The sequence below is a fragment of the Lycorma delicatula genome, chromosome 6, assembly GCF_047948215.1.
Source record: "Lycorma delicatula isolate Av1 chromosome 6, ASM4794821v1, whole genome shotgun sequence".
In the NCBI taxonomy this organism is placed as follows: Eukaryota; Metazoa; Arthropoda; class Insecta; order Hemiptera; family Fulgoridae; genus Lycorma; species Lycorma delicatula.
In genome coordinates, this window is record NC_134460.1 from 135,896,551 (window position 1) to 135,909,562 (window position 13,012).

The 13,012-nt window shown below is 29.7% G+C and overlaps 1 protein-coding gene and 1 long non-coding RNA gene across 2 annotated transcripts in view; one reads left to right on the forward strand and one right to left on the reverse strand.

The window, feature by feature from the left end:
• Balat (Beta-alanine transporter) overlaps nucleotides 1-13,012 on the forward strand; it is a 923,597-nt gene that overhangs the window by 397,590 nt on the left and 512,995 nt on the right. The gene's annotated exons all lie outside the window — the stretch shown is intronic.
• Nucleotides 1-13,012, reverse strand: part of LOC142326981 (uncharacterized) — a 432,491-nt gene that overhangs the window by 294,474 nt on the left and 125,005 nt on the right. The gene's annotated exons all lie outside the window — the stretch shown is intronic.

A 13,012-nucleotide genomic window follows, 5' to 3' on the forward strand; every position in this document is an offset into this window, starting at 1 on the left:
AGACAGAAATAACGGACTATCAGAGCAAGATGCCAGAAGCAGATTTTTGAATAGTTGGAAAGACAGATGGAGTCAGGATGGACCGGCAAGCAGAACTAAAGAGCTGATACCAGATCTACAAGCATGGCTCAGCAGGAGACACGGGATATGGATTATCACACGACGCAGTATTATACAGGCCATGGCAATTTTAACAATTACCTGTACAGGATAGGCAGAAGGCAGGATCCAGCCTGTATGTACTGCGGACGCGATGATGATGCGGAACACACGTTCATAGATTGTAATAGATGGGACCAATACAGAACGGATTCTGATTTTGTTGAAAAAAGCACTGAAGGGATAACCACGTACATGTTACAAAACATTGATAAATGGAATGAAGTAACAGGCTATATCAAAAGAATCTTAAATACTAAGGATGAAGACGAAAGACTACAGGGCTATTACTGTAGAATAGGGAAGGGTGGACAGCCCCAGCGGTGAGAGTCGGCATGCTGAGGTGTGCCGATTTCAGTGATCCGCTGGAGACTCCAAGGGAGCGTAGGTAAAAAATAAAAATAAAAGAAATGTTATGACACACGTTGCGATAGATCAAGGTATAACGTGAGGTCATCAATTCCAGTAAAAAATCTCAAAAGAGCCGACCGGCGGGCCGACCTGCCATGCCGGATATTAAGCCGGTAGGCGGGGAGGCCCGTTAGAGTATAACGGACACTCCCCTGGGTTGTGAAATACCAATCAGTCGATCTGACCCAGAGGAGGAGGGGAAAAAAAGAAAAAAGTCTACTCGTATTTATGTAGACCTTATTTTTATTTTAAATTACTAATATATTAACCTCTTTTAAAAAAAAAAATCCCATATTCTGCTATTTTACAACGCTAAAGATGATATTTTCTAAAGTTATGAAAATAAAAATTAAAAACAATCTCATTAAAAACTTCTTACAGAACAAAGTTAGACAGATTAAAAATAAAACACTTTAATAACTGACAACAATTTTTTCCTCCAAACATTATTTTATTTTTAACACTCTTGTATTATTTTCATGAATGCTTCTCATAGGATAAAAGAGGATTTAAGGAGTTTACTTCTATACTGTTCCACTTATTTTCTCTTGCATAATTTATAAAATGTCTTCTTACACATTCCACAAAACAATTTATTAAAAACTGTCTAAATATTAATAAATCTTAATATTACGACAGACCTTATCTTGGTTATCTTCAATCAAGTTAACGAAGAAAGTTATGTATTTTTTTAGGAAGAAAGTATTTTTATGTATTTTTTTTTGAGAGAATAATTAACTTTTTTCTGATACATTGCTTTTTTTCTATATTTTGTCTATGCTGTAATAAGAAATTTATGGCAATTTAAAGGAAATTTAGTTGATGGAAGTTTTATTTTTACACGAGGGATAAAAATATAATTAAGTAATAATCACATCCTTCACTATAATATTTTCCTTTAATCAATTATTTATTAAATTTAGCTTCTATAAATTATTATTTTTTAATTACTTTTTTTTATATAACAAAAATAATAAAAATTTAATCCTTTCGTACCGTATCATGAAACAAAATAGTTCCAATTACCATAATCTAGAATAACTGAAAAAAAAAAAAAGTTGACAACAAATTTGTAATACTTTCCTTGCATTGGATATTATTCTTACGTTGTGGAAAAGTACTTGTACATAAAAAAAGTTTCCTAAGATTTCTTTTTTTTGGGGGGGTGTTAGGGATTAACTTATGAAGAAGTTTTATTTTAAAATTATCATTATATGTTTAGAAAGATAAAAAAGGTTTTAAAAATTCAAAAATATAGGTATTTTTTTCTTTTTCTGCTCCCTCACCACCAAAGTCACCTTACAAAAAAGGTTTTTGATTTTTCTACGTTTACTATGTTAAACGGCAAAAACTAAAAAAAAACATATCACTAAAAAATTCACAACCAATAAAATGTTACCGATAAGATTATATACAACATTAAAAGATTTCTTTTTTGGGGACGGGTGTGAATTATGATAAAATTTATTGTAATATAATTACTAAAAGTTTATTATTTAAACTTTTAATAATATTTAAAGTTTAATAGTATTATTATTAATAGTAAAATTTTAATAATACTAAAAGTTTGGTTAATATAAAAAGCTATTCACCGTAATAGTAGGCTCATGAAAAAAGAATGAGCCAATCACACGAACGGACATCAAACGTCGTTGCGCGTTATGCCGTTGTGCGCATCGGTTTAAGGTCACGTCTAAATAACTTGCTATATCCGTTAAATTTTGCAGTTCCAATTACTACTTTATCTCATTTACATAAGGAGATATGATTTTTGTTCTTTACTGCAACTTTTTTCGATGACATCGTTATTAGCGTTATTTTAAGGGTTAGACTGGTTAACATCTCGTATCTGTTGGTACTTCCATATTCACTAAAATCATCGTTATATTTTTGAGGTCGGCTATACAAAGTGAATAGAAAATGACAGAGCGTAAAAACTGGATCTAAGTGCTTCCTTGAGAATCAATATTATTTACCGACGCCTCATTTTTTGACAGGCAATTGTTGCAGGCTAGTGTATCATTATAGGGTTGTTATAATACTATTAAGCCTTTACTGTTATGGTACTATTAATCCTTAATTTACTAATACGGTACTATTAATACTTTTAGTATGGCTGAAAAATTTTGATAAGGATTGAACTAAACACTAATTTAAAAACTGAGTAATATCAAACTGAAAAATTTCTTGTAGAAGTAAAAATACATTGTTCACAGTACCAAAACATTGAAATAGCTATATTTTACTACGAAATATGTGTGTTATTACCTCATTAGGATCTTTCTGAATAATTAATACTTATTACATTTATATGATAATTGTAACAAAAAGGTAAAAATAATTAGTATAGAAAATAAAATGTATGATGTCCATGTAGTATAGTACAGATAACATACTTCTAACCGGAAAATTTTAAAAATTCATTTTTATCTTTCTAAATGACAAATTACTGTATAACCACTGTGCGGATAAACACCTCACTAAAACACTGAACTTCTTGAAACAAGTAGCATTCTTATCATCTCATATTTCATCTCGTGTACCTAAAACGTTTTAACAATTGAAGTGAAACCAAACATACTTTTTATAATAGACTATAAAATATGTATGTACTCATACATTTTTCTCAGTTAAATTATTGTTTGACTTAAAAAATGTTTGATTTTTAAATAAAACGTTTTTAGTTATTTGTTAGTGTAATATGTATTACTTGATTTCTTTTATGAGAATAATTTTAACGTTTTATAATAAATACTTGCATATGTATTTTAACGAACTATTAAATTATACGAAATTAAAATAATAAAACGATTTTTGACTAAATTATTAGAATATATTAAAATTACACGCAACGTATGATTCAATAAAGACTGAGCTTACTTCTGATGACAACTTGATACCTTGAAAAATAATGAATTATACATGAGAGTAAGGTGGACTTAAACTACCTGTTACCTCTTTATACAAATAAAACTTTCTGCAACATATAAGGATTACCATACACATACTATGATCCTTATCTCGTTTGTTATTTTTTGTTTATGTCAGTATAATTTAAATTCATATTACAAAATTGAAGTTTTGTTATGACAATGCTCACCATAAATTTTAGAAATATATTTCAAATGTTTTATTTCATTAAAAAAAAATCCCCTGAAATATATTATACTATTACGTCTATTGATGTCGATTTTTATGACATATGCAAAAAATACGGAATATTTTAATGAAAACTAATTAAAATATCGATTGATATTTTAGCTATCAACCTTAAATTGGATTATTTACAAGTAGGCCTTTATTTACATTCATACATATCATCCTCTGAAGTAATACCTAACGATGGTTCTGGAGGCTAAACGGAAAAAGAAAGCAGCTACGTTTCGAAGAAAATAATTTTTGTTTACATTAAATTACCGAGAGTAGATTTCAACCTAAAACTTTCAGGTTCAATTATTAAACAGGATATGATTTTAATAACATTTATAAAGAAGAGTGGTTAAATTAAAAAGAATGTTTCCAGAATGAATTTTAGAAAAACGCTTAGAAAAAAAGATTTTCCTTTCAGTTTTCAATTATTATTTAGAATTGTGTGCTTTTCAACTGTCATGAACATGGGAATTGTCAAGAAAAATATTTTTAATAATCGTTTTAGGAATTATATACGGTTGAAGCCTCATAGAAATTTTTTATATGAACAATATGCCTAGTATTTCAGTAAAACTTATATTATCAAATCAGAAATTTATCAAATCATCCCACATTTAAAAAAGTTTTTTTTTTAATTTTTAGAAAAACCTTTTTATGGTCTAGAAATATTTATCACAATGTTTGAATAAATAATTTTTTCTTATTTTTTACTTCCTTGTACGAAGTATAGGAAATATTGTGATCCTGAAAAATTTCAGTTTTCAGATTTCAACGCAAATATCCATGTTGACCATCCCTGAATCCATTTTGACTAGTTTTAGCATGACGTCTATACGTACGTATGTATCTCGCATAACTCAAAAACGATTAGCCGTAGGATGTTGAAATTTTGGATTAGGACTGTTGTAATATCTAGTTGTACATCTCTCCTTTTTATTGCAATCGATTGAACCAAAAATGTCCAAAAAAGCCCAATATCCAAAAAAAAATTGGATTTCAGAATTTTTCTTAACTGCTATAATAAGCCCTCATTGAGAGCTTTTCAACGATATATAAGTGGTACTTATTTTCATTGGTTCTAGATTTATAGCCGAATAAAAGTTTAATTAATGAAATATGTGGATCTTACTAGGGGGAAAACACATCGGTTCGAATCAGATTTAATTTCTTTTTTTTTAATTTAAATATATTGATTATTTATTAATAAACCTTGATTGTAAAAAAAAAAAGTTTAAGATAAATAATACTTCAATAATAACAATTAACAAAAAACGTATACGACGAAATATCAGAAGTTATTAATGAAATAAAATTTTATGTAATTTTCATTAAAAAAAAAATGTGTATAGTAATTTAATAGGGTACAAGGAAGTCATGTGGTGTCCACATCCGATTTTTTTTTTTGTTCCACAACATATTTACAATCGGCTACTTCAACCATTAGTAAATCGTTTGATAATAAGCATTTGATAGGGAATTCTTAAGGAACTTTTATAACAAGTCAATCCGTAAAAAAGGTTACCGGTAAAAAATGTTCTTAAGTTCATTAATGAAAGAATACATCGCACTTCACTTAATAATCCGTAAAAACAAATAACCAATAAACAAACAGATAAACAGATAAAAACAACTAAATAATCAAGCAATACCAAGTTGATAGAGAGACAACAATGTAGAAATTGACAAAAAAATAGAACCTTATATAAACAAAAAAGGAAAGAAGTAAATAAAACTATCATCACTACATTTTGAAATATTCAAGTCCGCTACCAAAGTAAAGGATGTTGGGAAATTTCAACCTTCGGACATCCCCACTGTTATAAATAAATAGGTATATATATATATATATATATATGTATATATATATATATATAAATTACAAGTTGACATGTATAAATGTCTGTTACAATAGTGTCTTTCTCTGTTTTATAAAACGTAATATTTCCTTTAGTTAATTTTCTAACATACACAACTTCTAAATATAATACATATAACATAAAATCAATAGGAAAGCAATATTATAAGTGCTATCATACGTATATTACATACACAGTAATATGAAAATATTAGGCAGGAGGAGGATCTAGCTAATCCAGCTGAAAGTAGGGGACCATCCCATTCAATCCATGAACAAGGTGAAATACTTATGGGCCACCATAGATAAAGCTTATAAATTCAGCGAATATGTGCTTGCGATCTGTGACTGGGCCGAAAGAACCTTATCTTCGTTGAGTCGGTTAATAACCTCACACGCAGCCACGAGGGTGTCCAAACGTAAGGCCATCATGGCATCAGTAACATCTATTCTGTTATATGCAGCCCCGGTCTGGGGAGCTACCATAAACATTAAAAGAAATTTGCTACGGTTAAAGAGAGTACACCCTAAATCCCTGTTAGGTGTAACTGCTGCATACAGAACCACATCTTATGAGGCCGTGTGCGTACTCGCGGGAGTCCTTCCCATCGATCTATTAGTGAAAGAACGAATCGGGAGATACGGTGATGGGAATAAAGCCGTGGTTAAATCGGGTACCGATTTGCGGGCAAGAACGATGGAGGATTGGAGAAAAAGCAGCCTGGACGAGGAAATTAATTCCGGACCTGGTAGTATGGAATAAGAGAAAACATGGTGACACGAGTTATCATGGTCATGGTGATCCATCACAGTTGATGACGGGTCATGACGATTTTGATTCATACTTGTATGGTATGGACAGGCGGGAGTCACCCGAATGCATGTACTCTGATGCCCGAGACACAGTAGAGCATACGCTGTTCCACTGCCCGGAGTGGGTAGAGCACCGCGGATGTACTGGCATTAGTGGCCTAGCCGGAAGAACTGATGGCATATATGCTGAACTCGGAAGACAACTGGAAAGCGGTTGAGAAATTCGCTAGGGCGACATTTCGGGCTAAGGAAGCAGAGGAAAGAAGTAAGGGTTTCTAGTGAAATAGGTGGAATCATGACCGTCAACTATATGAACGGCTAGTGAGGCCGCTGAGTCTGGAGAACTTCATAGGAAAGACGCTGACGAGCGAGCGTTGCTACACGCTGATCTCGCAATACGTAACAGAGATGATTCAGCAGAAAGATCGGTAAACGAGGGGGTGAGGGACAGTCCTCTGTGGAGTCGTCGATCGTCTGGGCTTACTTGGATGGGCGTCGGTGAGGATGCAGGAGCTTCTGACCCCCCAAAGCTGAAAGATCGTGTCCCAGCAGGGGTGCCCCCCTAATAGAGCCGCTGTTAGAGGCCAGACATCAAAGGACCAAGTCCCGGCTACTGGATTGGAGCGCTGGGAATGGCATAGCAGGGCCTGGTGCTGCTCCTTCCCAGGGTTAGAGGCGATGGCACATCCCAGGGCTGTGTTTATGCTTAAATGTAGGTCCAGCCCTGGGAGGCAGGGAAAGAACTAAAGAAAATTATTAAAATATTGAAACCGCTTCATATTTCAAAACTAAAGGATACAAGGAAGAAAAAATAAACGCGGATTTACATAATTACTTCTTTATGGTGTTTTTAAATTTTTGTCCGCCACGTTGAATCAATTTTTTTTTAAATAGGATGGTGGATATTAAATCTTTGAAAAACAAATCTACGAGAAAGAAAGTGGTGAAAACCGTTTCTCGATAAATGTCTTCGTTTTTGAGTTATAAGCAATCAAAATTGCAAAAATGGAAAATCGCACTAGTAATCGAAATTATAATCGAAAAACGGTTTTTGCCATAGTTTTAAATATAACATTTAGATTAAAATCATATATATCACACGTTCAGCTTCGTATTAAAAAAAATCTGAGTGATCGATTCTGATTTTCTAACTGTATAGTTTCGCATTTGTTTCTACCTCCTATTATCCATCACTTTTGAAAATAAAGCTGATCCTATATTTTAATATCAGCCTATATAGATGTATTAATGTAATCTCTTATTAGTATTAAATTTTGCAATTTCTCAAAAAAATGCAGGTGAAAAAAATATGTGTAATACTAACAATTTAAAACTTTAAAAATTTTAAACGTTTTATGTTGTAATGTAACCAACCATATTTGTTTAAAAAATGTTAATTTTGGATAGTGATTTTAATTTAATAGGTTATAACCTATCTGAAACAGAGGTAAATTTGATTTTATATTACGATAGGCTTACTACAAAATACATTTTTTCTCTTCCACCTAGGAAATGTGGAAAAAATAATATTTTCCATTAAATCGGTGATACCAATAGAATTGACTTCAGCTAAAAAAAATTAAAAGAAATAAAAGAAATATATATAAACAATAAAATGGAGGAAAGCTATATTTCCGGAAATGAAATTGAACGAATCGTATAGGTTTTTCTTACAGGACGTAATATAGTAAACGATTCAATCACTAAACGAAAAACTACGCTGTAAAATACGCTAAGCGTCGAGAATAATATTTTCCACTCGTCCAACTGTAGTTATCTAGATCAATTTACGCTAAATTCGTTTTTAATGATCAGAAATATAATCATACAGAATCATTCGGAGCGGACCATCGTCTCTTAAAATTTAACGAACCTATTACGTCAAATATCCCGGCTTTATGCTTTTTTATATTTTTTTATATGTACTTCCGAGTAACATTTACTTGTATGATTTGCAGATCGAGAAGGGTTTTAATTCATCTAAGTTTTGTTTTTTTGCATTAATTTTAAGTCTATATATTAAGTAATTATTTCACTTTTTTTTTTAATCAACTTAAAAAATTATTATGCACTGTCCTGATTTACTTAAGCAATACGTTAGGGTATTTCATAGGTATGTTGAAAAGCACCGTCTATTAGTAAACAGAAACGGGTTTTCTCATTTTAAAGTTTATGTTATTAAAAAAATTTGTTTCCATAAAATTATAAATAATAAAATAAAATTAAAAATTATTTTTTTTCGATTGTGACGAATACTACAAATATTTTTAATTTTGTAGAGTATTTAGACAAATTACAACGGTGTAATTGATTTGTTGTTAGCATTTAGGGTTTTGTGATAATTTTTTTATACTCTGTTACTTATTTTTTTATTCTAAACTTCTATAATTTTATGGAATTTAATCTCTCCATAATACACTTAATTGTTGGATGTTTATTAACATACATATAATATATTAAAATATTAACATTTATAAAAATTTGTACTAAAGATTATTATAGTCTAGCATATGAGACTGCATTGAAAAATAATATACAAATATTCTTGTATTAAAAAAAATTCCTTTCGGCACACCGAAGGGTGGAAGTAGATTTTACCTTTGCTAAGTAGGGGATAAAAAAGATTTCCACCTTAAAGTTAAGAAAATCTTCAAATTTACTCAATATGACATTGGTTGCATGTGAAAAAAAGTTTCACATGTTTAGCATACAAGCTCCATCTTACAATTCCAGCAACATTTTGGTCGAATTCGATATTCTACCTAAGACGAATATTTTGTTATAAAGAATATTTTGAGATATTTTGTTTTTTCGAAAAAGCTAATATATATATATATATATATATTTATATATGTACAAATGTATATATAAACTTTTGAACTGACGGTGGTTTGGGGGTCTAGAGAATGTGAACGCGAAGATATGTTGAAATTTTCCGGAAGTCGAATCATTGTACCTATAAAAATAGATAGCTTTCTTATGAAATTACCTAACAATATATAAGATTTACTCATGGTAAAGAAATTATTGAGTAATACTTTAAATCTTTTGAGAAATACAGAACAATACTGAAAAAATTCACTATATATATTTTTTTTTTTTATACAAAAAATTATACAAATCGATATTTACATACAAATTTTTTAAAATTTTCATTTAAAGAATAAATTTTTGGCTCTCATTCAAACAGTAGAAAAATTCTTGCTAATAAATCGTTTAACGGAAGAAGTTCTTGCTAGTCTTTGTTGATTATTAATTAGTGAGAGTTGTGGTTTACAAAATTCCCCATCCCAATCACTGGCAGTTATACATGATGGTTTGTTTGTTACATATTACTTCCGAACAAAATTCTCTCTTATACATAATACAACACATATGTATTCTCTGTGTACGGATTACGCGTAGCAAAATTATATTTATTATGTAGATGCTTGTTTTAAACACGTAAATATTACAGTTTCACGTTTAAAATTTCATTTCTTCGTAAACCAATTTTTGTAGAATTACAAATTGTTTATTTAATTTTTCAAAATTCACATGATAAAAAAATCAAATCTATCTGAGTAGAATACAAGTTTCTTTTACGTTCCAAATAGTATAAAAAAATATATATAAATAAATAAATGGTAATAGTGGTTTAGTATAAAATATTATCTAACTATAGTTTTCAGAATTAAAATAATTTTAAAGTAACGCAACGAAATAACAAGCCAATTGTAACAAACTGTTTAGTTTTACGCTATTGTCAGTTGAATAAATAAACTGTGTACTATATATAATATTTGTAGCTACATCCGATTAAATATTTTTGTTTGTTTTCAATACAATTGATATTTTAAAATTTACATTGTAAATCTCATTCGAGTCAACTTTTGTTTTTTTATTTTTTACCAGTTTTATTTGGAATTTTTTATTGTTTAAATAAAAGAAAACCCTAAATCATGTGAGAAATCCGAAAGTGACAAGTTATTACCCTTAACCCAGGGCACTTTATACACAGGTAGATTTACAAACATAATGTATTATAAAAAAAAAAAAATCCCGAAGAATAATTTGAAAAATCTTGCTACATCTTGTAAATCAATCCCCTTATTTTGAGATTGATATATTACTAATAATTTATTACCAAATAAAAAATATACTTAATCGACAGACTACAAAAATTTATAAATAATAAGCAAATCAAAAATTTTAAACTCAAAAAATATAATTTGACTATATAAATTAAGACAGAACTGAAGCTATTGTTCTGTATAAAACATAAAATATTTATAAAAAAAAGCAAGATTTAGGTTGATATAATCAGCTGAGTATGATATGAGGACGAGAGGAGCAGAAAGCAAGCTGAAAGAAATGAAGTATAAAGTATCATAATGAAGTTACGTCCAAAACACAAAACGGAAGATAAAACCTACAAAGAAATACTTAAGTTAATGAACGGTGACAGAGTTCTATAGAGTGAAAAATATAGAGTACGCTATAAGCGCAAGATAATGAATTATAATACGGACAAATAAAGGTCAATGATTAATCTACAACGAACTCTAAATAATAATTACGCAAGGATAAACGACCAACGATAAAGATGTCTCTCATTTAAGTTTAGTTAAATTGTCCATAAATTCTTACGGAACTTTCAGAGTTAAATAATTTTAAATTAAAGCAACGATAGATATAAGAATCTTACCAATTTTTATTTCATTGTTAATAAACAAAACTTAACTCATTAAAAAACAACTGCATGACAGTTTATATATTTTTAATAAAGCTTAAAGAATATACACACACACACACACACACACACACACATATATATATAAATTTATAAGTAATTTTACTAAAGGAAAATTTCTTTGTTGATTGTATAATTTAAAAAAAAAATCTGCATAAATTGTATTAACTGTAAATTTTCTATAGATTTAGTTTCAAATATGATCCCAAGGACATTGATTTTCAGGAGTCCTCATTATTTACTTTTACGGAGAACACATATAGATTATAACACAAATTTATTTTCTTAAACATATTAAGAATTAGTTATATAATATTTCTTTGTCTAGTACACCGTCGTTACTAGCTTCCTAAATCAATCTTTGAAATTGAATTTCCTTTTAGAAAAAAATAGGCTTCTGGGATCTCAAAGTTAAACTTATAAAAACTGAATGATAAAAATTTATAAACTTTTTTATTTAGTTTAAAATATTTTTCGTGGTGGGGTGGTAGCGTCTCTACCTTTCTTCTGGAGGTCTCAGGTTCGAATCCCGGTCAGACATGGCATTTTTCGTGCATTCAAATTTCCACTCCATATTTCCATGCACAAGCTTCAAAGCTTATATGGTGAACCAACCATAAAAAAAAAAATTAAATTTAAAAAAAAATTCGTAAAATGAAGTGCCACAGAAGTGATGTTACGAATACTATGAGTAGTGTATTTGTTAAAGCGAAAAAAATCTTTCCGCGAGTCATTGAATAAAGCCGTGAAAGTCTGTAAGAATATTACTGTTAACAGTAGCGAATGGTTTTAAACTGCCACTAAAATACCTTTGAGTACAACAAAATTGAAGAGCAGATTGATAAAGAATAATGTGGCTAATTCCAATAACCGTACCTTAAAAGAAGTCAATTTTAACAATATGTAATATCAATTAAATAACATTAAAAATCTCATTATTTAATAATTTAAAAATTTTAAATGTTATAATTTAAAGTCTGCTTTAAACTAGAATAGGCCACAGTCTCTGAAGAAACAGTTTTAAAAATATCTTCGACAATACAACTAACAGGTTTAATTCTTAAATAACAATTAAATTTGAGATTTAATATTTAAGCTACAATAAAATGTATAAAAAAATACAGGAGGTATGATAAATATATTTTTTTTTTTAGTTCCAAATTTTATTTACATTTGGTTACATCGTACAGAAACTGAAAGTAAATCTGATCATGCAGTAGTACTTGATAGAAAGTTCCCACCGAAACTCCAGAATAATTAAAACTGGTACCAAAACTTCCGAGGAGAGTACATACACTGTAATGTCTAACAGCAACACAGGCCAAACGACAATACGGAATTAAAAAGAAAAGTTAGAAGTGAATACTGAGAAAGAAGAAATCAAATAAAATAAAAAAACGTAAACAGAGGAATAAGAAATAGAGCACTCAACAGGGAACGTTAACATAAATACACCAGTCAGATAATCATAATATCATATCATAATACCAGCCAATATAATATTCTTCATCACTTCATAACCATATCACAAATCAAATCATCATAAATCACATGGAGTCACTAAGATTTAGTGCGTGAAAGCGTTTAAACTTCCTAATAGCACCACCGTTATCCAAGAGATTAATCGAAGTGGTTCATGTTGTTTAGGCGTAGCTCATATTAGAACTGAAGCGTTTTATCTTTTCGCGGACAAATCGAAAATCCAAATATTAATGAATCTCAATAGTTTTTGTAAACTACGGCGAATTTATTATTCACCTCGCTAACTTGTCCTGAAACTGTTATAATATCTGACATTGCTCTTGCTTGTTGTTCCACATAGCTCAATACCGTAAGTCCAAACTGTTTCAGGACTGCTGAGTATAATAACAGTTTAATAAATAATAATAACT